At 62.2% G+C, this 27,214-nt stretch overlaps 1 protein-coding gene across 20 annotated transcripts in view; it reads left to right on the forward strand.

Moving 5' to 3' along the window:
- The window catches only part of MEGF6 (multiple EGF like domains 6), a 101,160-nt gene that overhangs the window by 31,560 nt on the left and 42,386 nt on the right, over positions 1-27,214 (forward strand). The gene's annotated exons all lie outside the window — the stretch shown is intronic.

The raw sequence follows: 27,214 nt of genomic DNA on the forward strand, positions 1-27,214 counted from the left end.
CCCAGGTCTGTCTCCTTGGCCCACAGCTGCCCTGCTGGGAGCCAGGTGCAGCCGGGAGGTCAGAGCAGGATGGGCCTGTGGGTCAGCCTTCCACAGTGGGATCCCCCCGCGGCCAGCCCTGTGGTCAGAGGTCTCAGGAGGGCCGAGTCCGCCTCCCCATGGAGCCCCATGCTGCTGCCGGTCCTGCTGTGTGTTGGGACTCTGCAGAGCCGACCTGGATGGCCAGGAGGGAGCACAGGCCAGTTCCTGGAGCGGGCCAGGGCACAGGCATCCCACACATCTGTGTGTACCTGTGCACATCCGTGCTCTCCCTGGTGGGTGTGGCCACCCTGACGTGGGGACCCTTGACCTTCCTTAGGAAAAGGCAGTTTGTGTTGGCACGTGTGGGCCCATGGGCCCCCGGGGCAGAGGGCAGTCCTGTGGTCCCTCCATTTAACAGGCAATTGAGAAGGTTCCAGGACAGTGGACATTTCTGTGCTAAGCCCCGGTTCCCACCCGCGGAGTCCGTCCCTCGCCCAGCCCGGGCTCAGTGCCCCCACAGACAGAAGGGGAGCCCCCTGCTCATCTCAGCTCCCTGGGCAGCCTGACGCCTCCCAGCGTGGCCTTGGCCTTGCCTTGGGCTGGCTTTGTGCTGGTCATCTGTAGGCTCCCTTCCAAAGGGCAGGCAGTGCCCTTTCTGCTCAGAGGAAAGGAAGGGCGAGGTCTGGCAGCAGACCTACTGAGGACGGCATGGCTTGATCATCAGGCCAGCGCGCTCCACACCGTGTCCCCTGACAGTCGCCGTCCTGCACAGAGGGGATAGGACTTTTCCGTTTGTGCTCCGGCTGCATCCTGGGAGGTGCGCAGGGCGGACGGTTCTGTCCAGTGCTGGCTGCCCTCGAGGGCCTGTCACAGGGCCAGTGTTCTGCGGGACTGTGAGTCACAGGCCTTTCTGTTCTTCCTGGGGCTTCTGGACCCGGTGCCTGGGGTCTCAGATCTGCCCGCCTGGAAGTCAGGGCCTCCCTCCCAGCATCAGTCGCTGCGTGCACCAAGGGGACAGCTGGGGTGGGTTCAGCATCAGAGCTCCTGGCTGCCCTGACCTGCTGGGGAGCCCCCTGCACAGCCCCTTCCTTCCTGCCTCCTCCCCATGGGGCGAGCTCATACCCGAGCGCCACTACTTTAGAGTCTGGGTGCTTGTGTCCCGCGCTGGCCTGCCCACCCCCAGCCCTCTCTGGCTGGACTTGCCCCTCTCAAGGGCTGTCCGAGAACAAGGCAGGCTGGGGACAGGGAGATTCAAGCTGGCTCTGGGCTGGATCCAGGACAGACACCAGCTCCCAGGGCTGGTGGGCCAAGGGTGGTCAAGCTGCTCCCCCCTCGAGTGGACATCTCTGGGTGCCCTCAGGTGACAAGGGCTCATGGGAGGGCAGGAGGTTGTCCTGGGGAGGAGGTGGCATAGACGACATGGCCGGTACCCACATGGGACTTAGTGCCCAGTGCCAGCTCCTGACCCATGCAAGGGCCCTTCTCTGGAGCCCCTGCTGGGAGCGTGGCCGGCTCATTGGGAGCTCACACAGCCTGACCCTGAGTGGAGCTGCATGCGGGGTCGCTGCCCTCTAGACCCCCTGCCAGAGCTATGGGACTGGGGAGCCCTGGTGAGTGTGGCGCTCTGCTGAGTGCTTGCACTTTCCTCTGGGGTCCTCTAGCTCCTCGACACAGGCTCCCACCCCAGCTTTGCAGATGGGGGCACTGAGGTTTATGAAGGGCAGTGTTCAGGGCCAAGAGGCCGTCTTCCCACCTGTCCTGCTTCTGGGGGACCCCGGCAGGGCTGGGCTGAGTGGTCTGGTTGTTGCTCGGCTGAGCTGCAGGGGCAGGTGTGGGCACAGGGGGGGCTGCAGGCCGTGCCGACCTCTCTGCTCACAGCCCCCCAGACCCTCCCATCTCCTGTCTTCAGGGAACACGCACAGAGTCGGCTGAGCTGTCTGGATTCCCGTGTGAGGGGGAGGTGCCAGGCTTTCTGACCCTTTCTGCAGCTTGTGGCCAGAGGACGCCCCACCCTGGCCCAGCCAGCCCCGGGATCTACCTGCTAGACCATAAACCCAGAGCCATTAGGAAGAGCCCTGAGTGCCGCAGGCTTCCAGGATGGGGGACCCAAACAGGGACCCCGGCCCATCACTCTCCTCCTGCCCCCTGACCCTCCTGGATAGGCTGCGGGGTCTCTGAGGTCAGTACATCATGGCTCGAGGGGCCAACAGGCCACAGAGTGAGACCCAGAGCTTGGCAGGTGGGGTGAGTGGTCAATGAGGGCAGGTCTTGACCCTGTCTTTCTGTCCCTGAGGCCGAGAGCTAGCCATGATCATGGTTTTGTTGCATGAGGCTGGTGTGATTATGCCCCCAGGGACTAGGAGGGCTGTCCTGGCGGGTTGGGAAGTGCTGGCCATCATGCAGCCGAGCCCTGCCATCACCCCCAGGAGGCAGAGGGCTCATCCTGGACACCGTGTCCAGCTGGGGAGCTTCTGAGGACCATGCCAGGAGGGTCTTGGGCAGTGTGGCCCCTGTATCCTGGGAGCCTTGAGGCTGGCCACCTCCCCTAGCCTTTGGAGACCACAGACACACCTGCTCCCTTAGGGGCGGGCAGAAGTCAGGTGGATGGCATCGGGAGGTGGGGGCCGATCCTGGGCAGAGCTGTCTTCTGCAGTAGCGTGGGCACCTGCTCATCCTTGAGTGAACGTGGTCCCGTCTCCTTGTTTGAGAGCCTCGGCCAGGCCAAGGCCCCAGGGAGGGCCCGGGTGGGGGTGTGGCACACAGACGAAGTTACCCCACCTGGCTCCCCTGTCTATTTCTGAAGCCAGGGCTCCAGGAAGTGGGCAGCTGGGCCCCATACCTCAGACAGCTTCCCTGCCTGGCTGTCCCAGAGCAGAGGCGTCTCCCCAGGTAGGTGGGGATTTGGTTTCCCCCAGATGCTGTGGGATGGTACTTCTGCCGGGGCAGACCAGGCCCCAGGTCAAAGGTGGCTGAAGGATGCTGTTGGATCCCAGCCCCTCCTTTTACAGACTGAACTGTGGCCTTTAGAGAGGGCGGGTCTGCCCAGGGCCCCTCCCTGTGTGCTCCAGGAAGACAAGCACCAAGCTGGGCTCTCTCTGCGCTGTGTGAATGAATGAATGAATGGATGAACGAGTGAATGACATGGGGGATCTGAAGGTGCTGGGTGGGGTAGGCTTCCCGCCAGGAAGGTGCTGTCCCCGAGGCCCAGGGCACAGTCATGGTGGGATGGGCGGGGGCAGCTGGCCCCACACACCGAGCAGTGTCCACGGGGCTTCACCCCACACCAGGCAGACGTTGTCCACCCGAGGCATGGCTTTGTCCCTGCCCTTCTCAGTGCAGGGCACTCGCCTGCCCTCGGGCCCTTGGTTGGTGCCGGGCTCTGAGAGTGGTCCTGGTGCTGGGAGCCCCTAGAGGGTCCAGGATGGGGAAGGAAGGTAAGGGGCTGGCTGGGAACATGGGGGCCCCAGGCAAACGGGGCTCAAGAGCCTCCCCTCCCGAGGACTACGGGCCCCCAGCCTCTCAGCCCAGGGCCAGCTGATGGTGCCCTCAGCCCTCCCTGTCCTTCCACAGCTGTCCCCGGGCTGCAGGAAGATGCTAGAACAGCCACAGGGCGGGTTGGGGCTCAGGGACCCCTCCTGGAAGGGGCTCCTGCCCCAGCGGAGGGCCACCCACTGTCCTGCCTGTCTTCAGGGCGGGCACCGGCGCCCCCTGGTGGCGACGAGAGGCCAGAGCAGGCGCCCAGGCTGCCTGGGATGGAAGGTCACTGTGAATGCGGGGACAGAGCGCCAGGCTTCCTGCAGTCTTCACCCACTCCTGGTGCCAGCCCAGCCCGGTGACGCTTGGTGTCACATCTGACAGCTGCTGAGGCCTGAGGGACACAAGTGGGAAAGAGGATGAGACCCCGACAAGGGGGTCCCAGGGCGAGAATGGGGAAGGGGAGGCCGGCCTGGGGGCACACCCCATTCGTTCATTCACTCCATTCATTCATTCATCCACCGTGTGCCAGGCCCTGGGCTTGGAATCCAAACAGAACCACTGCCCTCGAGGCCTGCGTGCTGGTGGGGCAGGCGGCAGGAAGCAAAGATAATGACATGAGGAGCCCATCAGGAGCGGGTAGAGCGTGACTGGACGTGGGGGCTGCATCAGTGGGGATGGCGGCGCCTCCCAGGACTTAAGTAGATGCGGTGGACACATGTGTGAAGACCTGCGGCGGGTTTGGGGCGTGGACACAGCCGGCACAGGGAGGCGGAGGGCCAGGTCACTGAGTGTGGCAGGTCACAGCCAGAGGTTTATTTGGCGTCTGTCGCTCGGTGTTTGTGGAGTGTTTGCTTCTCTCAGGACTACCGCGAGTTTTAGGTTGGGACGGGCAGCAGACTTGTGCTTTAGGACACTGCTGAGGTGCTGAGGCCGGAAGTCCAGGGAGCCACTGTGGCTGTGCTGGGGCCGGGCTGGTGGCCAGGGTGCCGTCAGGCCAGGGCAGAGAGACGGAGCCAGCGTGGTGGGGAGAGGATGATGGCTGTGGGTACCAGTGCGGGGAGGGTGGGCATACTTGCTGATGGGCCCCTGGTGGGGGATAAGGGAAAGAGGCAGCTCCCAGGGTCTGGTTGGACTAATGGGGTAGATAGTGGTGGCTTTGCTGGAATCAGGAAGACCAGGCCAGGAGCAGGCCAGCAGGAACGTGGAGCTTCTCTTGAGGCTTCTGTGCCAGGAGGGGCAGGCCTGGCAGGGAGGTGTCCTCTGGCCACGGGGTTTTGCCTGGTGCCCTGGGGAGTCGGGGGCTGTGGTCTCTCAGGGCATTTGGGCACATGCCTGGGCAAGGCCACAGCCCCCCTTCCCAGACGTGCAGACACCACAGGGCTGGAGCATCTGGACGCTCAGGTGGCTGCACCAGCTTCCCTCCGGTCTGTGTCCATCTGTAGAGTGGGGGCTGCACTGGCCGACCCTCGAGGGCCTCTTGCATGCTGACATCTGGGCGTCAGCCTCACTTCTCCTCCTCGGGCTGTCTGGGGAGCTAGGGGAGGGCTCTTTGCACAAAATGTGGAGCTCATACCCAATCCGGATCCCAAACGAAGTGATCATCACCACATCATTTCCTTCTTTCTGCCAGCATCTTTCCACAGGTACGTGCCGGCCTTCCCTATGTGCCAGGTGCGACTGGGGCTGCCGCACGAAGTCCCTGGGAGGCGGGCATCCCACTGCCAGAGGTGCGATGTGGGCTGTGGAAGGGGACCTGTAGCCTGGGCCTGGCCTGGTCTGGGGGTGGGGCAGCCGATCTGTGGGGTGGCTCTTTGCTCCTCTGCACTTTCCTAAAACTGTCCGTCTATCTGTCCATCTGTCCAAGCCCATAGGTCTGGGGTGCCTGTTGGCACCAAGAGTGGGGCTCAACCCTGGGACGCATGGACCTGCCCTTGTGGCCTTAAGTGACCTACAGAGAGACAGGCGTGAATCTAGAGGGCAGTGAGGATAGTGCTGAGGGTTTGGGCAGGTGGACAGGCCACCTACGGAGGCACAGGTGACATATGTGTGTGCCTAAGGCCTGGGCTGGGCTCCCTTCCCAGGCTGGGCAGGGGGCTGAGCTGGTCAGCAGAGCAGGAGGCCTCTGGGGAAGTGGCTCTTGTGTAGGCTAAGAAGGGGTGTGGGTGAGAGCCAGACCAGAGGACAGCAGAGGTCCCTGCGTGGGCAGAGGGATGCCTCTTTGGGGAGCTCTTCCAGCCATGTCCCAGGAGCTCTTGGGGAGAGCAAGCTGCCCGCCCAAGGGTGCATCCTGGGAGGAGCACCTCCTCGCCTCCACTGTAACCTCACCCTCAGGAGCCAGCCAGGGGGTGGGATGCTGCCACCCTGCCTCGTGTCCTGGTCAGGGGTGGGTCTGGCCGAGGGGCTCCCGGAGGGGGAGGTGCTTGGCTGACCAGAGGCTCAAACATGTCCAGCCCAGGGGGGATGCGCCCACCAGGGAGGTGTGAGGGGACAGCTGGGCATCCGGCAAGGTGTCGGAGCCTGGCTAAGTGCTCTCACCCCAGTGTGGGTGGGCTCCCAGTGAGGCCCCAGCCCCATCCTGGCCTGGGCTCTGAGCTCTGCTTCAGGAAATAATAGAGGAGTGCTGAGCCCCCAATTCTCGCTGATCTTGGCCTAGAGACTGAGCAAGAGAAAAAGAGAGGTGTCACATCCTGTCATCCAGACCAGAGGGTGGATGCTGTGTGTCGGGGCCCTGCAAGCGCTCTGGGTTGTACCGTTCAGGTCTTGACTATTTGGGGGATTAGAATGGCTCTGAGTGGTCCCCACGTGAGCCTAGAAGTCCAGGTTCTTGGCACAGAGAGAGAAAGGCACACACATGCATCCACGTGAACACACATGCACGCTCACACATGAGTGCACACACATACACTTGTGCACACTCATGCACACACAGAGCAGAGGGCTGAGAGTGTGCATGGCTCGGCCCACCCCAGCCCTTCCTAAGCCTCACCCCCTGCCGTGGGGGCCACTCAAAGCCGGGCACTGGCCTCCAGGCTGCAGCCGGGCTGCACTGCCAAAGAACCATCCCAGGAGCTCGGCCCCGGGGGGGCGGGAGTGGAGACCTGGATGTTTGGGGAACCAAGGAATGTTCTTGGCTCTCTTCTGGGCCTTTTACATTTTGTCTTGTTTTCTGGGAAATAAATGGAAAAAAAAGTCCCATTCCCACATTTTTGGAGGCTGATTTGTATAAACAGACCAAACCCGATAACTTTCAGAGTAAACAGAGAAACTGCCCGACGTCGGGAAGGCAGCTTCGGCCCCAGGCGTGGCCCGGACGCACTTGCCTGAGCAGTGTCTTCTCCCATATCCGTTTTTCCTTCCGCTGCTTCAACATTTCTAGAGGAGGCCTGTTTCTGTGGGCACACGCTGGGCGTAGGATGGGAACGGTGCGTTTTCATGGGACCGGGTTACCCCAGGGTCTCTGGGCCCAGGGTGTCCATCTCTAAACGGGCAGCGGGTCACCTGGCGGCTGTTGGGGCTCCGTGTGAAGGGCCTCCGAGTCCTCAGTGGATTTTGGCCCTGACAGAGGCTGTCACCACAGTGGCTCTTACTCACTGCCACATGCCAGGTGTTGGAGCTCTTGGGTTCTGGGCTGGTAGCAGAGGTGAGGGAGTCCTTTTGGTCCTGCCCCAGGTGGTTCCACTTCCTTAAATGCCATTAATGACGCCTTCGCGCCCACTGCCCGCTGGGGTCCTTCTTGGGAACCTTCAGGGCCCCCCGCTGACTTTGCCTGAACTTCCGTGATGCCTGACCCTCCACCCCATCTCGGGCCTCATGGGCTGGACTGGCCGCCGAGAGTCTCTGCTTAGCCCTTGTGCCTCGGCTGAGCGGGGAGCACCCCCTCCCTTCACGGGTTCCCAAAAGCTCTGCTTGAAGCCTGAATCTCCTTCTGCCATCTTCTAGTCAGAGCCTCTGCCGATGGGACAGTGCCTGTGTCCCATTCTGCAGGCTGGCTCCAGCCAGGCACGGCCTCTTCCTTCATGGCACCCTTGCCTGCTGGAGACAAGTCAGCAGATGCTTTGTAAAAACTCGCAGCTTTACTTGACCTCCGCCACCTCTGTGCCTGCCCGGGGGGTACAGAGGGGCCAAGAGCTGACCCCTGCCCTGCGGAGCCTCTGGGTTCTAAATAGTGTGCACCCAAGCATGGGAGAGCCGGGGGCAGGGAGAGCCCAGCACCCCACTTGCAGCCTGTCCCTGTGACCTTCTCCTGGGAGACTGCCGGGTGACTCTGGAAATCCAGAGTGGGTGAGGCCTGTCTGACCATTTCTAGGCGACCCACTCTTGGTTTCCATGGTTGCCCTGGAAACCACAAATGCTGGGGGGGTTGATGAGCCAGCCTCTTCTGGCCCTGGCAAGGAACCCCTAAACATGGGGAGCTGTCCCTGCCTCCTTGAGCTTTCCTCTGGGAAAACCACGGGAACAGCTCAGCCTCCTTCAACACATTGCTAAGTGGAGGAAGCCCCTCTGAAAAGGCTGTGTACTGCGTGCGTCCAACCACATGACATTCTGGAAAAGGCAAAACCATGGAGATGCCGGGGGTTGGGGGTGGGAGGGGTGAGCAGGTGAGTGGGAGGATTTTTAGGGCAGTGAAAGTACTCCGGATGACACTGCAGTGGTGCATACATGTCGTCATGCGTTTGTCAAAGCCACAGAGCGTGGAACATGCAACCCGGAGAGTGAGCCTCTGTAAACTGGGCTGTGGTTGACAACGCTGCGTCTTTCTCAGGATTGGCCCCTCCTTTGTAACAAATGTAGCAGAAATGTAGCAGGCTGTTAGGAATGAAGGAGGGTGTGTGTGTTGGGGGAGGGAGCACATGGGACTCTCTACTTTCTGCTCAATTTTTCCAGAAAGCTAAAAGTGCTCTAAAAATAAAATCTATTAATTCGAAACAAAAGAAAACTAAACAAAAGCCCAGCCTTCTTATCCTTCGGGAGTGGCCTTGGCTGACCCGGCCTGAGGGCCCCCTACTCCCGGGCTCAGGGTCGGCCTCCTTGCTTTCTGCTGTTTTCTTGGCCTATTGCTTAGTGTGCCTCTCCTGAGGGTGGGCTCCATGGTTTCAGCCTCTCTGTCTATCCCCGGCCCAGAAGCCATTTAGTTCCTAAATGTCATTGTTACAAATGTTTGGAAGTTGGTATTTGAGTGGTCAAGCATCGAGATTCCCAGTGTTGTCCACGTGCAGCCTCTGAGCACGTGGTGTGAGGGGTCCCTTCTGTTGCAAGGCGACCCCCACTGCGCCGCCCCCCCCCCCCCCCAGGCTCCAGGGAAGAAAGGAAGGGAGCCGGTTAGGCAGTTCCTGGAGCTGTCACCAAGGGGTGACATTGGACCAGCGCAGCTTGGTTGCTGTCCAGGTGAGGATGGACAGGAAATGGGTGTCCTTCAGACACAGCTGAAGGGCCAAACGAGAAAGCCTCACTTTAGCAAAGCCAGACGGTAAATCCTGAACCCCCGGGGCAGTGGGGGAGGATGGTTGCACCACCAAGTTGTCTTCCTTGCAGAAGGATCTACGGGATTCCTTTAGACGGCAGGCTATCAGGAGCACTTGAGATGGGGCTTGGTGTTCAACGTCTGTCCTTGGAACCCTGGAAGCATGGCCATTGCCACCTGGCGCCCCTGTCCCAGCAACACCTCCTTGGAGGGACAGATGGCTTCCTCTGAGCCTGTCTGAGCAGCTTCAGCCCTGGGACGCCTCTTCCAGGAGGCCTCCCTGATGCTCCCCTGATCACCCACGCTCTGCATGAACTTCTCAGGCTCCCCCTCCCCGTCCTGTGAGTTTTCCTCTCCCCGTCTGACTCGGGAGCCCGTGGAGAGCAGAGGCAGCATTTCCTTGCACAGGGGCCGGGCGTCTGCCGGCACTCCGTAGACATCTGCTGTGGGAGGGAATGAGTGACGAGTGGACCCCTCGCCCGGCTCCCTCTGGCCTGCGCTGGGGTGGGGTCTGACAGGAATTACCTTGGAATGTTCTGGCTGCCCCAGGCTGGCGGGACTTCTGACCTGCAGGAGAGAGAGAACTGCCCAGCGAGGTGGGCCGGGGGCCTGGCACCCAGGCTTGCTTAGAGAGCGGCTCCCCCTCAGTGCAGGGGCCCCTCCCCGGGCCAGTGCAGCCCGGTGGGGCACCCTCCTGCCGGCCCTGGAGGCCAGGGACAAGTTGCAGCAGGGAACAGCTCAAAGAGCTCTTCTCTAAGGAAGTGGGTTTTGGGTTTCCTTTTCCCAACTTTAAAGGTGCTCTAGTGGTTAAGATTCGGAGCTCTCACCACTGCGGCCTGGGTTCATTTCCTGGTCAGGGAACCACACCACCATCTGTCGCTTGTCACACTGTGGCAGCTGCGTGTTGCTGTGTTGCTGAGAGCTATGCCACCAGGATTTCCAATACCAGCAGGGTCACCCCTGGTGGACAGGCTTCAGCGGAGCTTCCAGACTAGACCGACTAGGAAGAAGGACCTGGCCACCCACTTCCGAAAAAATTGGCCATGAAAACCCTGTGAATAGAAGTGGAGCCTTGTCTGATACAGCCCCGGGAGGTGTGAGGATGGCGCAGAAAGACTGGGCAGGGCTCTGCTCTGCTGCACACGGGGTTGCTAGGAGTCAGATCGACTCCCCGGCACTAAGAGCGACAACAAGCCTAATAACCATGTTTATTTTTCTTTTTCTGCCATGACAAATTGCCACAAACTTAGTGGCTTAAAACAACACATACTTATTCTCTCCCTGAGCTGGGGTCCTAAGTCCCACATGGGTCGCCCAGGCCAGAGCCGGGCCGTGGGGCTGCTCCTTCTGGAGGCTCCTGGCGAGACTCTGCTCCCTCTTGCCCAGCTTTCGAGGTGTCTTGTTCCGTGGCTCGTGGCATCTCCTCCATCGTCACAGCCAACACGGCAACGTCTCTCTGAGCCTGTTTCTCACATCGTCACTTCTCTCTCGGACTCTGACTCTCTCTCTGCCTCCCTGCTCCCCTTGTGGACCCCGAGATTACACTGGACCCACACAGATCGTCCAGGACACCCCCCTGTCGTAAGGTCAGCTGAGTAGCAACCCCAATTCCAGTTGCCGTGTCGGGGACCGGGCATGAGGACGTGGACATCTTTGGGGGCTGTTATTCTGCCTGCCTGTCAGAGTAACTAAATATGGGAAAACAGAAGAATGATCGCGGTCTCGCCTGCACGCCAGCAGGCCTGGTGTTCTGTGAGGTTCTTACCCATGAGCGCGTCTGCCCAGTGGGGACAGCACTTTATTATCCTGGTGTGATGCTTCCTGGGCCTCTGCTGTTCTCCAAAGTGAACCATGTGGACGATAGTTGACATGCGCCCGCCACCGACTGTGTGGTCTTGTGTGTTCCCTGTATCGCAGGTGGTCATCTTGGTTGTCATAGGGACTGCAGGCTGTTCTGTGGGGGACGTGCCTCCTCCCTAACCGACCCTGAACTGCCGACAGGAAGCCTCATGTGTGAGCATCTGATCGGAGTCTGCGGGTGCCTTTTCTTTACAGGAATTTCTCTCTCTCCAGCTTGCTCTGGCTCTGGGAGGAAGAAACCATGCGAATTTAATTCCATCCAGCAAACAGTTTTGGACGTGCCAGTTACCATGACAACCTCATAAAATGTGTGTGACTTTTTCTGCCCCGGGGAGCTTATAGGGGTCTCTTTGGACCAAGGTCATGGAGTACAGTCTGGAAACTGGCCTTCTGGCTTCACACACGGAGCTCCAGTTTCCCCGTGGGCCGCCCTGCCCCACTCCCCATCCTGGGAACTCCTCGCGGGGCTGGGGGGCTGAACGTGGACCCACGAGATGGCTCATCAGCACAGCCAAGTCACGCAGTGTCCGGGTCAAGGCCGTCCACTCCCTCTGTGACAGGTTGAGCCCGCCTGGCAGAGGGGCTCCAGTGGCCACAGAGGCTGCTCTGGCTGTTCCCAGACGTCCTGCGGGGGGGTGGACTGGACACGAAGGCAGTTGTGGTAGGCCCCCACAGGGCCTGGCAGCCAACACAAGGCTTGGCAGCCAATACCCTGCCCCCAGGCAGGGGTGGGACAGCTTTTAGAACTGGGGGCTTGTCTCAGGCAATTCTCTCTTTGATAGATATTCAGAAGTATGCCGGCAGATCCTCCACCATAATTGTTTCCTTGGCCAGAGGCAGGGCTGGGTCAGCCTTTGTCTGCCAGCCCCAGTCCTTGCCCCACCTGGCAGATGCTTCCCTGGGAGCCAGGAAGCTCAGCCTTGGCCTGGGTCCCTGGGAGGGAATGTGGTCCGGGAACTCCTGGGACAAGCTGAGGCGGGTGCCAGGCCTGCGGCTGGGAGAATGCCGGTGGAGGACACGGAGAGGGCTCTGTGCGGCCCTGCGGGGCCTCAGCGTTGTCCTGACAGGCCACGCTTCCACGGAGAATGGTTGGGGACTGGGTGCCGGCTGTTGTGGGCCTGGGTCCCAGGCTGGGCCCTGGGGCTGTGCTGCTTCAGGCTTCTATTTCTGTCCCAAATGGAAGTGAACACTGACGGGGCTCATTGCTCTCCACGGAGTCCCTTGATCCCCCAGCTGTCCTCCTGCGTGTGCCTTCTTCTCCCTGGTTTAGAGATGAGGAAACTGAGGCCCAGAGGATGTGTGCAATGGGTCACGTCCACCCAGCGGCCAAGAGGCCAAGCCAGCCTGGTTCCGTGCCCAGGGGACCCCACCCCTGCTTTTGGGCATGCCTCACCCATCTTCCTCTGAGTGCAGTGGGGGCGCGGAGGGACAGAGGGGTGGCGGGGGTGGAGGGAGGCGTGGATGTGCAGAGGGAGGCATGGGGGCGTGGACGGAGGGGTTGGGGGGTGGAGGGAGGCCTCTTTCGGTCTCAGGACGTCTGAGCACTGGCTTTCATGGGAAATGTCCCGGAGATAGGAGGAGCACACTCTGGGGTTCCCCCCTTCCTGCACTGCTGTCCAAGCCTGAGGGGGCGGGGGTAGGAGTGATGCAGCCACAAGCCCGGGAATGCTGGCTCCCAGAAGAGGCCCAGAGCCGCCAGAGGGAGCGTGGCCCTAGTGACACCTTGGTTTCAGCCCAGTGATGCAGATTTTGCGCTTCTGGTCTCCAGAACTGTAAGAGGAAAAATTTCTGTTGTTTCAGCCACCAAGTTTGTGGTACCTGGTTGCAGCAGCACCAGGACACTAGATAACTACCTCTGGGATACCCTGGGCCCCTTGCATGACTTTGGGTGATAATTCCTGCTCCTTTGGGTGAAAGCCAACGGCCCCTCCTGCAGCCCTGCCCTGACCCAGCCAGAAGTCTGAGGCCTGCAACCTCGATGCCCCGCCTTCCCAGCCTGGTCACTGCTGGAGCCACTTTCTCTCCGTGGGTGACTGGCGATGCTCCCAGCCCAGTGTCACATGTTTTGTCACCACTTCGTGTGGCCCCCGTGGCATCTGCTCCCAAGGCTGGCTGAGAGCCCCCACAGGGGCCTTGTCTTATCTGTTGCAGGGGCTGGAACCCCCAGCCACGGCATGCAGTAGTGTGCGTGGGGTGGGGTGCCAGTGCTCAGCCCCGCCCTGAGCGGGCTCCTGAGGCAGGCCCAAACCTTTCCCTGCTGGGGTGCCGAGCAGGCATGTCGGCCCACAGAGCAGGCTCGCACAGGGAGCCCCCCGTCCCGCTGCCCCCAAGGGAAGGAGGGGCCGGCTGGGCTCTGGGAGTGGAGCATTCCTGGGGAGATGTGTAGGCACCAGCTGTGCCTCCTGCCCAGGGGGAGGTGCCGCACGTTGGTGTCGTCTGGCGAGCTGGCTGTGGGGATGCTCCCGGGCACCCCTCTTCCCAGATGCCGGACCTCCTGTCCTTCAGTGGGCATGGGGGTGAGGGGCTGCCCACCCCTCCACAGGGGGGTACCTTCCCAAGCCCCTTGAAGCAACGGGCCCTTTGTGAAGTCCAAACATGAAGCTAGCCACCCTCCTCCCATTCTGCAGCTCCTCCACCTCTGTCTCCAGGGCTCTGTTTGGCCAGCTCCGGTCCAGCTGGTTTTCGTCACCCTCTCGGCTGAGATCAGGGAGCAGCCCTGGCCTGTCTAGGTGACACCTGGCTGCAGGAAGGCAGGATTCTTGGCCTCCTCGGCAGGCAGGACCTCATAAATCCTGGCTCCTGACAGGTAGCCCAAGGCTGGGTGGGCAACAGGGATGAGGGCTAACCGTCCCCACAGACCGGGTGAGCTAAGGCTCGGCTGTCTCCCCTGCCTGGTGGGCTTGGGGCGGCCTCCCTTTGGGTGTCTCAGCTTCCGTTCTGCAGGGTGAGCCCTCCTCATCCTCATCAGCTCTCCTTCATCGCGGGTGGGTAATGGAGTCCCTGTCTGCCCTGTGCCCTCTCCCCCGCCTCCTCCTACAGACTCCCAGGAAGGGACTTGGCATGCTCAGGGACACAGGGCTGATGAGCAGAGCCCTCTCACCAGCAAGTATAGTTCCAGGGGTCACCAGGTCACTCAGGGCAGCCTGGGGAGGGGGCAGGAGCAGGCCGGGGTCCCGGGAAGGGGGTCAGGGGTTCCCCATGCTGAGGTTGGGAGTCGGGGAGTCGGAAAAAAGAGGAGGAGGAGACAGAGCAGGTGGGAGGCAGGACTCCCTGGGCAGGTGAGAGGCAGCCTGGCTCTGAGGCCCTGATGGTTAGCCTGGGGGCTGGCCTCCCCCGACCCTTGGAGGGTGGCTGTGCTTTCTCACTGCCCCTGCCGCCCTTGGACCAGAGGGGCTTGTCTACCCTGGCCACAGGGGCAGCTGAGTTTGTCTGCAGGAGGCTCATGGTGTGGAGTCTGGCAGGGTGTAGTTGGGGTCCAGCTGGCAGGCCACAGAAACGCCCAGCTCAGAGCCCCGTCAGTCTGGTCAGAACGCACGGTCTCTCCTCCATGTTGGGAGACTGCCTCTCAGGGTCCTGCCTCTTGTGTGGATTGGGAAGCGACAGAGGGTAAAGGCTGGGTTCCCAGAGGGTGGGCTCGGGCAGGGTGATGCCCTGTGGCTGGTTTCCTGGTGGGAAACCCACTGCCCAGCTAGTTTGTGGCTGGCGTGCTGCCACCTGTCCCACTCCCCTAGGCCAGCTCTCATCCTCTCCTGCGGGAAGGCATGGCTGAGAGAGCCGTGTGCCACCCTCTGGGGGCACATAGGGAGGGTTAGGGGGCAGTGAATCCTGGGCAGGCCAGTGTGGTACAGGTCCCCTGGCTCAGAGCTGGCCCGTGGCAGCCGGGGTCCCGTTGGGGGTGGGGGAAGAGGGAGGGACAAGGCCCTGCATCCTGGGAACCTGCCTGTCTTGACCTCGCATCTGGCCAAGGAGGTTTCCATCTGTCACCCTGATGGCATCTGCTCCTGAGGGAGGCCCTGCAGACGTGTGCAGACCCGGCCGACCCTGGCCTGACCCTGCACTGCAGACTCAGTGTTTGGCAGAGCCTCTCCTTAGTAGCGGGGCAGGGGTGGTGTCTCCACATCCCATCCCTTCCAGGCCCCCCCGAGGCCCTGTCACTCCCAGCAGCCTCTACTCCAGAGTGATTAATGATGGCTGAGCGGTCCAAGCACGCAGCCTGTCCCCAAGGGGTCTCTGCGCTGGACCTGCTGACGGGGACTGCTACGTCCCCAGCTTTGTGCTCCTTGGAAACAGGCTCTGTCCGTGTGCAGGGAGGTGGGGGCCACCCTCGAGGAGCCCCAGGGTGTCTCACTGTGGGGAGGGACGGTCCCCGGGGCTGGTAGTGTGTGGGGCATGCCCGGCCATGTGACCACCCAGGCCTGGCTCTGGGAGCCTGGAGCCGTACGCCTCGCCTATGCTCCATCCAAGGCCCACAGTGGCCACCCAGCCCCGGCTGGGCCAGACTCTCCCATTCCACCCGCCTCGGTACCTCATGGCTGACCTGAGAGCCCCATCGTCGCATGCGGGCTGCTGGTAGAAGGGAGGGGGGAGGGGATGGGGGGGTGGTGGTTCATGGAGACCAGCTCTTCCAGGGTGGGCACACTGGCCCTGGGGGCATGGGCCCCCTCTCGGCCCCCTGGGTTTGGGAAAGGGGCAGCATGCTGAGGGCTCCTCACTCTGCAGCCTGTGGTCGCCGGGCCAGCTGAAGGGGCAGGGTTTTCAGAGCCCTCCTCTGGACCAGGTGGCCGCTGGCTACCTGGCGCCTTTGCAGAGATGCTGCCCCCTGAATGAGGGCCCCTCTGATGTGCCAGAGCCAACCAGGAGCCGAGGCCTGGGCCCCTCTTCCTTCTGTACCAAAACCCTGGAGAAGTGGAGTGTGGGACCCAGTGTGAGGAATACTTCATGTTTTTAAAAAGATTGGGGTGAAATTCACATAACATAAAATTGGCCCTTTTGCAGTATGCAGTTCAGTGGCCTTTAGCACGCTCACAGCATGTGCAGCCACCGCCTTTGCCTAGTCCCCAAACATTTTCATGCCCAAAGGCGACCCTGTGCCCATTGACCAGTGGCTCCCATTCCCTCCTCCCTCACCCCAGCCCCGGGCGCCACTGAGCTCCCTGCTGTCTCTGTGGATTTGCCAGTCCTTGAGATTTCCTATAAGTGGAGTCGCAACATGTGGCCTTTTGTGGCTGGCTTCTTGCACTCAGCATTGTGTTTCCGAGGTTCATTCACACTGTACCCGGTGTCAGTGCTTCATTTCTTTTAATGGCTGAGTAGTCCGTTGTGTGGATGGACCACGACTTGTTATCCATTTGTCCACTGATGGACGCTGGGTTGTTTCCACCCTTGGGCCGTGGTGAGTAGCACTGCTGCGAGTGTTCTCGGACGGGTACCCATTGAGTCCCTGTCTTCAGTTCTTTGGGGCAGATGCCTACGAGTAGAATTTCTGGGTCACGTGCTGACTCTGTTGAACTTGTTGAGGGAAATGTTACTTTCTGCTGATGGAAGAGTCTTCCCAGGGAGGAGAGGGCTGGGGCAGCCAGCCTTCCCCTCACCACCCTTCAGCCTGGCCCCTCGCTCTGTGTGACTTCTGCCACCGCCTGCAGCTTTGAGGGCAGGGGTCCCTGGGGTGGGGGGTGGTGAGAAGGATCAAGGGCCAGCCTTGTGAGTCAGCATCTACATCCCACACTACATCCCACACGGGGGCCTGGCTTGGGGGCCAGAGGCAACTCCATGCTGCAGCCTCCCTCCAGAAAATGGGGACGGTGCCCCCGCCCCTCCCCCAGGAAGGAGCCCACTCTCCCTGGATGGATCCTTAGAAACGCTGCCCTCCCCCAGGTGGCCGGTTACATGAGGGGTCAGGGTTTCGGGGTGCCTGCCTCATGAGCACTTGCTGATGCTTTCTGGAGCAGAGCGCTCTCCACCAGTGGCCAGATGGGCCTCCAGCTCCGGCTCCAGGCTAGGAGTTGTCTCTTGGCCCTCAACCTCCTGACCCAGCCTGTGCTCAGGTCACCCCTGTGACAAGCTGGAGTGAGGGGACTATCTGGTGCTCAGGCTGCTGGGCTCCGAGAGGGCCCCCCCCCCCAACTGGCTTCCGGAGCAGGAAGAGCGGTCAGACCCCTGGGTGGTTTCCTGGGTGGTGCATCACCCAGGTATAATTCCAGATCTGCACAGGCCAGGCCAGAGCTGGAGTGGAGTCCTGTGGGGCCAGCTGCTGGGTCAGCTTCTGGGGGGAATGGGGGATTCAGGGAATAGCCCGTTGGAATTTGGCTCCAGGATGCCGCACACTGGGGTCCTTGGTGAATCAATGGATCATTCTGGAAGCAGCCAACCAGTGAGGTTTGTGCTGTACATCAGTGTGAGCCAGTACTTCCCAGGATCTGCTCCCAGAAGCCCCCAGGCAGCCCCAGTCCCACATCCAGACCTGGAGCCCTAAATACCTGGTCCTGGGGGAGGAAGGGAGTCTGGGGGCATTGCGGAGGAGCCCTCACCTGCTCCTGGAGCCGAGCCTCTCCTTCCTGGGCCTGTGCAGGGAGCTCCAGGCCCTTACGCCGCTGGTCTCCCTCTGGCCACATGGCCTCTGCCCAGCCCCTGGATTCCAGCCCAGGCTGGGCTGCGGCAGTCCCCTCCCCCGATGCTGGCTGGGTACCCACAGCTGGTACCCACAGCATCCACAGCTGCCCCTCAGCCTTGGGCTGCCCCCCAGCCCTGGGGCGCCAGCTTGAAGGGTCTGTTGTTTGCTTTGGTTCTTGATGGGCGACACCCACAGGTGGCTGCATTTCAGGATCTAGGGTGTGCAGTAAGCTTCCCTCCCGCCCCCCTGACTGCCAGGGACCCAGGAGGCTCCCACGGGGCACCTATGCTTCCAAATTCATTCAACGAGCACTTGAACACCTGCCATGTGTGAGGCTTTGTGCTGGGTGTTGGAGTTAAAACAATGCACAAAAAGATGAAGACTCCCTACCCTGAGGCCCACGTTCCGGAGGGTGCTGCGTGCACGGTCTTTCGCTCGTCTGTGGGTGACGTGGGATTAAACAGGGCGCCTCGAGAGAGGGCGTGCTGGGTGGCGGGTAAACAGGCCCACTGAGCAGGCAACTTTGAGCCTGAAGCGCAGTGTCTGGGCCCTTCCCCCGTCGTGGTCCCCCCCTCCCCATGCAGCCCACTACCCAGGATGGTGGAGTCGCTTACGTCAGTGTGTCCGAGCCCCTAGCTGGTTACACGGCGGGCGCTCCGCAGAGGGGAGGCTGCTGAGTCTGCCCTGCCGCTCCCTGGCCCTGGTCAGGGCCCTCCTCTCGGTCTGGCAGCCACTGCCTGGGGAGTGGGCGTCGCCTCTGCTTCTCTCCCGGGGGCTCATGAGTGAAGTTGCTCAGTGTTCACTGAGGGTCTCCTGCAGCCCTCTGCGTGCCTGGCCTGGGCTGGACATGGGGACCCTGAGACGAGTGGGACCCAGTACCCACGCTAAGGAGGCCCAGTTTAGCTGCGGGCTAACACAGGTGCTGAGCGGCTGGCCCAGTGCAGAGCCACAAGAGGCTCAGCCCAGCCAGGGAGTGGAGGGGGCTGCCTGGGGCTGCAGTGGCCGCCTCTCACCCTGCTGTCAGGCGCGGTCATGGTGGGGTGCTCACATCATGGGCAGCCATCCATTCCTGGGTGGCCGGGAACCCTGCCGTGAGCAACTGTGAGAGAGCTTGCTTGGTCTCCAGCCCCGCCTGTCTGATGGCATGCCCTCCTGGCTGCCCGGCCAAGCGGCCTGAATGTCGGTAGAGGTCTCGGAGCTTCTGGGCAGCCTCAGACCCAGCCCGTTCCTTGCCCACCAGGCCTGGCCTCTTGCTATCTCCCCAGGCCTGGTAGGGAAACCCTGGGCCCCCCAGCTCTGACCCCTGGGCCCCCCGGCTCTGACCCCTGGTCTGAGCTGACCTCCGTTTCGCCCTGCGTAACTGTCCAGGAATTCCCAGGAAATTCTGTTGGTAACCTCAGCAGGCCTGGGCTGACTGTTGCATTCCAGCAGTCCCGAGGAGGGTTCCAGCCACAGCCTTTCCCGTGGGACTGTGGCCACCCCTGTACCCTGCGACCGGCTCGGGACCTTCCAGGGAGCTGCCCAAGGATGTGCAGAGATGAATGACAGGGCAGTGTGGCTCAGTGACTTGGCCTCTGTCCGGGGTCTCCTAGCCTGCTCTACCCTCCTTGCGGGAGCCCAGTACCCCGCCTGACTCACATGCCACATGATCCCAATGGACCAGTGTGTAAGGAGAGGTGTGGGAGCCCCCGCCAGGGCTGGGCAGCTGTGAGGGCAACTCTGTGTGAGTCCTCCTGGCCTCAAAGCTGGGAAGCCTGGCAAATCGACAGCTGCACCCAAACACACACAGAGCCCTTCTCCGGGGCTCACACACACAGCTGCGGCCCCTTTTAGGGAGCAGGGCCCACTCCTGGGCCAAGCTGTGCCCGAGTGGCGTTCCTGAAAAATCCCACTCAAATGTTGGAGGACCAGCTTGTCCTGGGTGCGGGAGGGGCCCTGCCAGTAGCGTGTCTCCCTGCTCCTGGGTTCACACGTCGGTTTCCGCTCTCGTGGGCCTTGTCCGGAGGAGTGGGATGTGCCCGTCTCTGCTGGACAATGTCCTCTTGTGGCATGCGGGCCCTGAGCCTCACCCATCTGAGGCCTGGGGTTGGGCCATGGCTGGGAGGGAGGTCCCCGAGTGGCCCGCCACTCACCTGTGTCATCCCCTCAGACGTGAGCAGGTGTGGTGCTGGCAGCGGGGGCTGTGGGGGCTGATGCTGCAATGCTGTGGGGGCTTCTGCCCCCAGCCATCAGCAGTAGGGACACTGCCAGACTTGCTGAGGTAGTCCCACTGCCTGCCTGCCATCACCACCCAGCCTTGGCCTCCCTGCCCTGGCTGGTCCCCAGCCCCCCAGCCTGCTGTGAGGGGGGCCTCTCAGGGCTCTGGGTGATGTCCAGCTCCTCGGGGTCCTCCCCACCCCACTCGCTCACCATGCCGTTAGGAAGGCCCCACGTCTCTCCTGAAATGAGCCTCGGGGGACTCAGAGAACCTCATATGGGTGGGGGACACCTGGGGGCCATCCAGGGGGAATGAGGGGGCTCTGCCCCAGGGGGATGCAGGTCGTGGGCCCAGAGCTGCAGCTGGAGAGGGAGCGTGGGCGGCCAGTGGTGCCAAGTGCAGACAGCAGGGCCAGCGACAGAGGGAGGGTGGGCATGTGCCTGGGCATGAATGGGGCGCCAGTGGGCACCCTGTTCCATCAAGGCCCTGCTGGGGCTCCGGGGCTGGAAGCTCTGGGCATTCCCTGTACCGCAGCCCTGCCATCACTGACAGGCTGTCTGCAAAATCACGAACAAACAGAAAGAAAATTCCCCTGAGAGAGAAGAGAGAGGGAGAGAGAGAGGGGAACAGATTAGGGTTGAGGCGAGGAGAAGGCAGGGGAGGCCAAGGTGGGGCCCGCGCCATCCCCCCATCTCTGCCTCCTTCATCTGTGCTGTCGTCCGCCCTCACCTGCCCCCAGGGCCAGGTCTGGGCTGCTTGGCCCTCCCGAGAGCCGAGAACGAGTGCCAGTGTTGGCCAGCGGGCATCTGCTTTTCCTCACCCCGTATCAGACAATCACTGTCATCTCCCGTCTCCCAGAACTTCCTTTCCTGAGCAGAACGCTGCCTCCAGCTGTGCCGAGGCCAGCTGTGCCGAGGCCAGCTGTGAGCCATCGGTCCATCAGAGGGCGTGGGCGGGGCACAGCCTACTGGGCCGGGTGTCTGGGCCTCGAGTCTGCCCTGGATGTTCTGTGGTGTCCCTGAGCTCCTGCAGGGGGAGGGGAGGGGAGCAGTGCAGCAGAGATATCACAGTGACCCAGAGCTCGCGCCCAGGACCTGGGCCCTGGCCTCCGGGAGAGGGCTCAGGAGCAGGGCTCGGTGAGAAGGGGAGATGGCCCCACGTCACCCACCCGCTTCCTGCCTTTGGCCTTGGTTTCCCGCTCTGTGAAACGCGCCCTACTCGGGGGGACAGAACCTGCCGAAGCCCATACTCCCACCTCAGGATATACCCAGTGCAGATGGAGTTGGGGAGAAGGGAGGAGTACCCCTCCCCAGACCCAGGGTGAGGGGGGCGGCCCGGCTGCCAACGCTCTGCTCTCCTGCTAGTGTCCTGTAGAGTGGGGGTGAGTGCATTGGTGTAGGGAATGCATCCTGGGGAACACACCAGGCCCGGGGCCAGCTCCCCGTGAGCACCAGCCCCCACCCCAGCCTCCCAGCCTCTGCATCCAGGGATGATGCCCACACAGACGACAGAGTGGCCCCTGACATGTGCCCCTCCACTGAGGTTCTCCTGGGCTTTGACACAGCAAAGGTGCCCCTGGAGGATCCTGGTCCTTGCCAGTGTCTGCTGCTGGCACCGGCCCGACCTCGCAGGCCTGGCCTCTCTGGGCCTTTTCCTCTGTATCCGGGGTCTCCCATGTGAGGGGCTTCCCGTCCAGGGGCCTCCCAGGTTGAGGCTGGGCCTTGGGTTTCTCATCCCTTGCCTTGTCCAGTCCTTGGCCCCCAGAGCCTGCTCAGCCTGTGGGGTCTGCAGCCTCAACCTCTGGTCTATGTCTGGGAGGCCCCTAGTCTTTCAGGTCAAGGGCTCGCACCAGGCCCTGGGGGACGTGCTGGGGCTGCCCCAGAGCTGGGGGTCTTCCGTCATGTGCTCTGGGCCCCAGGTCAGCACTGGCATGGCCAGTGATATGTCTGCAGGTCCTGTAAGACCACAACTCAGCCGCCGGCCGGGGCCCAGCACAGGGTCAGCAAACCCAGCCTGACTGTGTTTCTTAGGAGGCGCTGGAGTCCCTCCAGCCAGAGGCTCCCTAAGGACGGGTGAGGTTGTCACCATCTGGCAGAGTTGGCTGAGGGCAGGCGTATGGACAGATAACCAGGGAGGAGGCCAGGCAGGAGAGATTAGCCTCCGACTCTGCATCCCGCTGCACCCACCCCTTCCTCCCCACCCCTCCCCTTCCCCAGCCCTGGCCCCCCGGGAGTTTGCTGACCCCAGCTCTGCGTGTTTGGGATGGCTGGGGCTCCGAGTCACCGCATGGCCGGGAGGGCTCTGCTGAGCGCCAAGCGCCTGCTGTTTTCTCTGTCTCCGTGCCAGCCGGCCTCCCCTGAAACTGCAGCTCCAGCAAGCGAGCAGGGCTCGTGGGGCGCCGGCTGGCCACGTGCAAGCAGAGCCGACAGGAAATCAAGATGTTACTGCGGAGGCAAGGCTGGCTCTGCTCGCTCACACGTGGGGCCTGCACGCCGAGTTGATGGTGGGTGAGCCCAGAAACCGCTCGGAGTAATGACTCGATGCTGTAAAACAGAACGCTGGTGCAGGAGCCTGGCGGAGGGCGCCTTGGCCCTCAATCCGGGGGCATCGCCAGGCCGGTGTGTTTGTTGTGTTCTGGGAGACCGTCCTGGAGCAGGAGCCGGGCACTCTGTTCCGCAGGGAGGCGGGGGCGGGCGCAGTGCCCAGATGAGGCCGCGTGCCTACTGCTTCCCCAGCTTCCCAAGGAGGGCGCAGCCTCTGACAAATGCCAACCCTCCCCTGACCCATGGGCAGGTGGGCTCAGACCTGTGGTTTAGGGAGGCTGCAGGCCCTGGGGAGAAATGTGGGTTCCTCCGTAAAGTCCAGGACGCTGAGCTCCTATCCAGGACTGCCCAGCTTTCCATGTCAGCCCCTCTGGGGAGGCCACTCTGGGGCCACACTTTGCTGTCAGCAAGGCCCTGGATGAGCTTTAGCTCAGCCCCTTAGGTGAGTAACTCTGAACCTCAGTCTCTTCACCTGGAAAGTGGGACTAATTCTCTTGCCTCTTAGGGCATTGGAGAGGACTCAGGGGAGATGCCTTGAGGCTCATGGCCCAGCGCCTGTAGCAAGCTCCTAGCCCCCAGGCCAGCTTCAGGGGAAACCGCGGTGGAGAGAAGACCTGTCCCCCCGGAGCTGAACCCATCCTCTGCCTTGGCCTTGGGGCACCTGCCCTCCTCTCCAACTTCACTGCCTCCTCCAGACCAAGGTCTGCAGGACTGTGAGGGGCTACATCCAGGCCCAGGGTGGGAGAGACCCAAGACCCTCCCCAGGCTGGGGAAGGGGAGACCGACATCCAGGCCCATGGTGGGGACCAGGACCTCCGTCAGGCCTGGGGGCCCCTTGGCGATGCTCCACCCCTGCCCGAGGCCCTCTCATCTCCTCCCCTGTCCTCTCCGCTGTGGGCTGGTGGGGATGCTGAGTCCTGTAAACGCCCCCCACTGTGAGATGGGTCCAAACCTTGGTTAGGCCCGACGGTTTGGCCTGAAGACTGTAGTGACATTGGATTGGGGAGGATTTTTCAGTCCTGTTCTGAAGGAGAAATTAATGCTGGTGGTTGGAGAAAATCTGGGTGTCTCCATGGGGAGATGTGAGGCTCGGGGTGGGGCCTCCTGGGTCGAGGCCCACAGGCCTGCCTTCCCACGCTGGGCTGAGACCGTCCTGCTGTTCCCAACCCTCAGTGACCCCTTCCTTCCAGGAGATAAGGAGGGCCTGGGAGAAGGGCTGCGGGTGACTGCCAGGCAGGGCTGGGCAGCAAGCCGGCTTTCTCTGGGCGGAAGTCCTTCTCGGCCCAACGTGAGAACGGCTGGCTCTTTCTGTGGGTGTCTACCCCTACCTCTCAGCTGCTCCTTGGCTGTAGGGGGTCCAGGGAAGAGCTGGGGTCTTCAATGGGGTGTCTGTGAGGAGCCTGTGGAGGCTCAAGGCCTTGGCAGATAGTTACCATGTCCCTGCACTCGACCTCTGTGAGCCCCGCTTTGACGTCTGTGCTGAGCAGACGGTTTCGCTGCCCCCATGCTGGGAAGCCGCCCTTCTCCATAGCAAAGGGGACCTGCTCCAAGGTGCGTGTGCTCAGGATCGCACGGGCCATGGAGGAGCCTCTCGCTGAGGCCTTGCCTGCCCGCCCCCGCCCCACTCGGCAGTCACCATGGGCTCTAGGCCGTCCCCTGTCTGGGAAAGCATCCGAGGGATGCAGTCACCGTGGGCTCTACGCCGTCGCCTGTCTGGGAAAGCATCTGAGGGATGCGTCCGGACAAGTGCTTCCCTCTCACACCCGCTTAGCTGGAGAGAGGAGACTGCCAGGTTCTCCCCATCCCGAGGGAGATGCAAGAATGTGGGAAGTGACAGGCCTTGATTCCGAAGTCTCCGGGGCTCTGGCCCGGGCTGGGAGGGCTGTGGGCTGACCCAGGCCAGCTGTGCTGTCCTCCAGCCTTCAGGGGGTCAAGGGGAGATGCCATGGACCCTCATCATGGTGCCCAGCGTGGGGCCCATCTGCACTTCTGTTGGCCCTTTGTTGGGGGGCTTTCCCTGACCCCTTTGTGGGGGCAACACCAGGTCCCCCTGAGGGCAGGACTCCCCCCACCAGGGGAGTCTCTTGAGAGGTCTTAGTGCTGAAAGGACTTTTGCATTTTGCGGGGGAAACCCTGCTCTTGCTGAATCAGGAGAGCAGGAAGGGTGGCAGCAACTGTTATGGTGGCCTCAAGAAGGCTGCCCGCCCTGTCCAGCCTGCACGCCAGCCCAGGCCCGGGCTGCAGCCCCCTGCTCTGGGCTGCCCAGTGCTCGTGGCCGCCCTATGTCCCTCATTTTATAAAGTGGAGTGGGAGGCCCAGAAGGTGCGGTAGTGCATTTGGGGTCACACACCAGGGGGAGCCGGGCATGAGGGATGAAGCCCAGGGCCGTGCTCTGGGGGTAGGGGCCCAGCGCTCAGACCCCATCCAGGGGGTCCCCTCCCTTATCCTCTGGCCTGCCAGCTTCTTAGGAGCTGGAGGGGGCTGCTTGCTCACTCCCCGCTGTCCACACTGGCAGTGCCTGGCACGTGGTGGGCATTTGGTGTGTATCTGTTGAGCAGCCTGCCCTTATAGATGTGGAGCCTGAGGCTGGAGAGGAGGCCTGGCAGGCTCATGGCACACTGTGGGCTGTGGAGCCCAGCATGCACTTGGGTATTCCTGTCACAAAGACCCTGCCTCGTTCCTGCGAGGGCCGGAACCTGGGCCTGCCCAGCCAGAACATCTGGCTGCCTGTCCTCCGGACACGGTGAGGAAATCTGACTGTGAACCACAGTCCTTTGAGGCAGGACAGCGACGGTTTCACCGAGGCGCCTGCGGCCAGAGGCCTCCTCCGTCAGAGGTGGTGAGAGTCGAAAGCTTTCATTTCGCAACTCTGGCTCCCTTTGTGCCTCTGGGGAGCAGATTCTGGCAGGTGTGTTCTTGGTTAAGGCCAAGGCAGGAGAAGTAATAGCCGTCAGCGTTAGCAGTCAGAGCCAGCCAGTGACAGAGGCCTGCCCCATGGGCCTACCCTGACCCCCCGAAGCCCAGGGCACTGGGCAGTTTCCCGGGAGGAGACCCCAAGATCTGTAACCTACAGGCATCGAGTTGGCTGAGCTCTAGGACAGCTGGCCACAGGACCTGCAGGTGTCGGCAGAGGGGCAGGGGACAGAGCTGGATGTGGGAGCCGGAAGGGCTGGGCTCGCACCCCTGAGCCCCGACCTGGCACAGGTATGACCCTCAGAGGCCGCAGTCCTCAGACTCAGGGAGCAGAGGGAGGAAGTGTGGGTGCGGCTTCTGGCAGGGCTGGAGGCGCGGAGACTGGCGTGTGCAGGCCCAGCCGGGCGGGCGGCCGGCCCTCCTCCTAGCCTTGCCCGGGAAGGGCAGGCCTCACCTCCCCATCTGACGGGGTGAGAGAGTTCTTCCTGTCCATTCTTCTCATCCACCACTGGGTATGGTTCCCTTGCCCGTGTGTTTGTGCTCGCCTGGAGGGCCCCCTTCCACCGGAGTCCGGCCTCCTAATTGGATTCTCCTGCTGCCTGTATCTCTTGGCTGCCTCTTATCTCTGTCCCTCCTGTCTGTAGCTGCACCTTCCCGCCACGCCTCCATCTGTCTCTTCTCCAGGCTTTCCTGAGAAGGGGAGCTGAGCCAGGCCTCCACCCCCACCCTCTCACCCCCTGCTACTCCCGACCCTGCTGGGCAGCTGCGGACCCCACCCAGTCCTCAACCAAACCCCAGAATCCCGTGGTCAGATCCTCATGGCTTCTTGCTCTCCAGGGTCTGGCCAGAGCCCTTCTGGGCGTGGGGTGGGGCGTGAGTGTGGGCTGGGGGTGGGAGTGGGGTGGGCAGTAGCACTAGAATCCAGAGGGGAAGGGCTTTTCCTTCCTCCTGGCGAGGAAATGAGATGCCTGTAATAATAAGACCCTCAGGGCTAATGCGTGTTCCATGTAAAGACCTTAGGGGGAGGGTGTGGACGCTCAGAGCCAGGGACTGACCCCTGGGCAGAGCTGGGGAGTCCTGTGGGCTTAGCAGTTGCCTGTCTGTGTTTATGTGGATGGCAGGCTGTCCCCAAGCTCAGTCTGTGCAGCAGGTAGCCTTGAGGACTCGCGGGCGGCCTGGGGGCGTCAGAGATAGGAGGGGCTGATGGCTAGCTCTGCCAGCTTCAGGTTTGGGCACCTTGGAGGGCAACATTGGCTGGCCCTGGGCACCCGGCTGGATCAGGCTGTCACCCCTGTGACTTCAGAATCCTGTGATCTGCTTGGCCTTTGGGTGGGAAAAGGACAACAGGAGGGGTGACCGATGGGCCCAGCAGGCTGTTGGGGGTGCCTGGGCAGTTAATTTGCCGGTTCGTTCTGGCCGGCTGGGTGCCTGCTGCGGGTCAGGGCCAGTTACACGGCTTCAGCCAGACTCCCTGCCTGGCATTCACCCCTTCTCGGGCTTCCCTGCCTCTGCACCAGCAACCCTGCACTGCCCAGATGTCCTTTGACAAGGCGGCCTACGAATCCTGCCCTTTGCCCTCTATCTGTCCAAAGGCCAACCCAGGCCCACCTCCTCCAGGAAGCCTCTCCAGCACTCAGCCTTCACCATCTCCTTTCCTCTGAGTGCAGGTTGAGCCCCGGGGCTATCCATGCACCCTTTCTTTGGTCGCTGCTCCCTGGCATCTCGATGCCCCTAGTAAGAGCCAGGCCTTGGGGGCTGTGCCCGTGGTGGGACCCATGTCAGTATTCCAGGGTGCAGGCTCTCCCGGGGCTGGACCTGGCCTTACCCGGCCTTCACATGGCTGCAGGGGAGTCCCGGCAACAGAGAGCCGCCGAGAGGACCTTGTCACAGACACATACACGTATACACACGTGCGGCAGCCTCTGGCATGGCTCTGGGTCTGGCCGGCAGCAGGCGCCTCCCCGGGTGGCGTGGGTGATGGAGGCTGCTTCATCTTGAGCTCCCCCAGGGGGCCCATGTGTGTAAGAGGAGGGGGCTGCCCATTTCCGCCTGGCCCCAGCCAGGGGCAGCCGCAGGCAGGAATGGCAGCTGGGCTCTCGGAAACAAGCGTGGTTTCAATTTTCCTTCCTTTG

Source organism: Equus asinus, chromosome 5 (genome assembly GCF_041296235.1).
Source record: "Equus asinus isolate D_3611 breed Donkey chromosome 5, EquAss-T2T_v2, whole genome shotgun sequence".
Taxonomy (NCBI): Eukaryota; Metazoa; Chordata; class Mammalia; order Perissodactyla; family Equidae; genus Equus; species Equus asinus.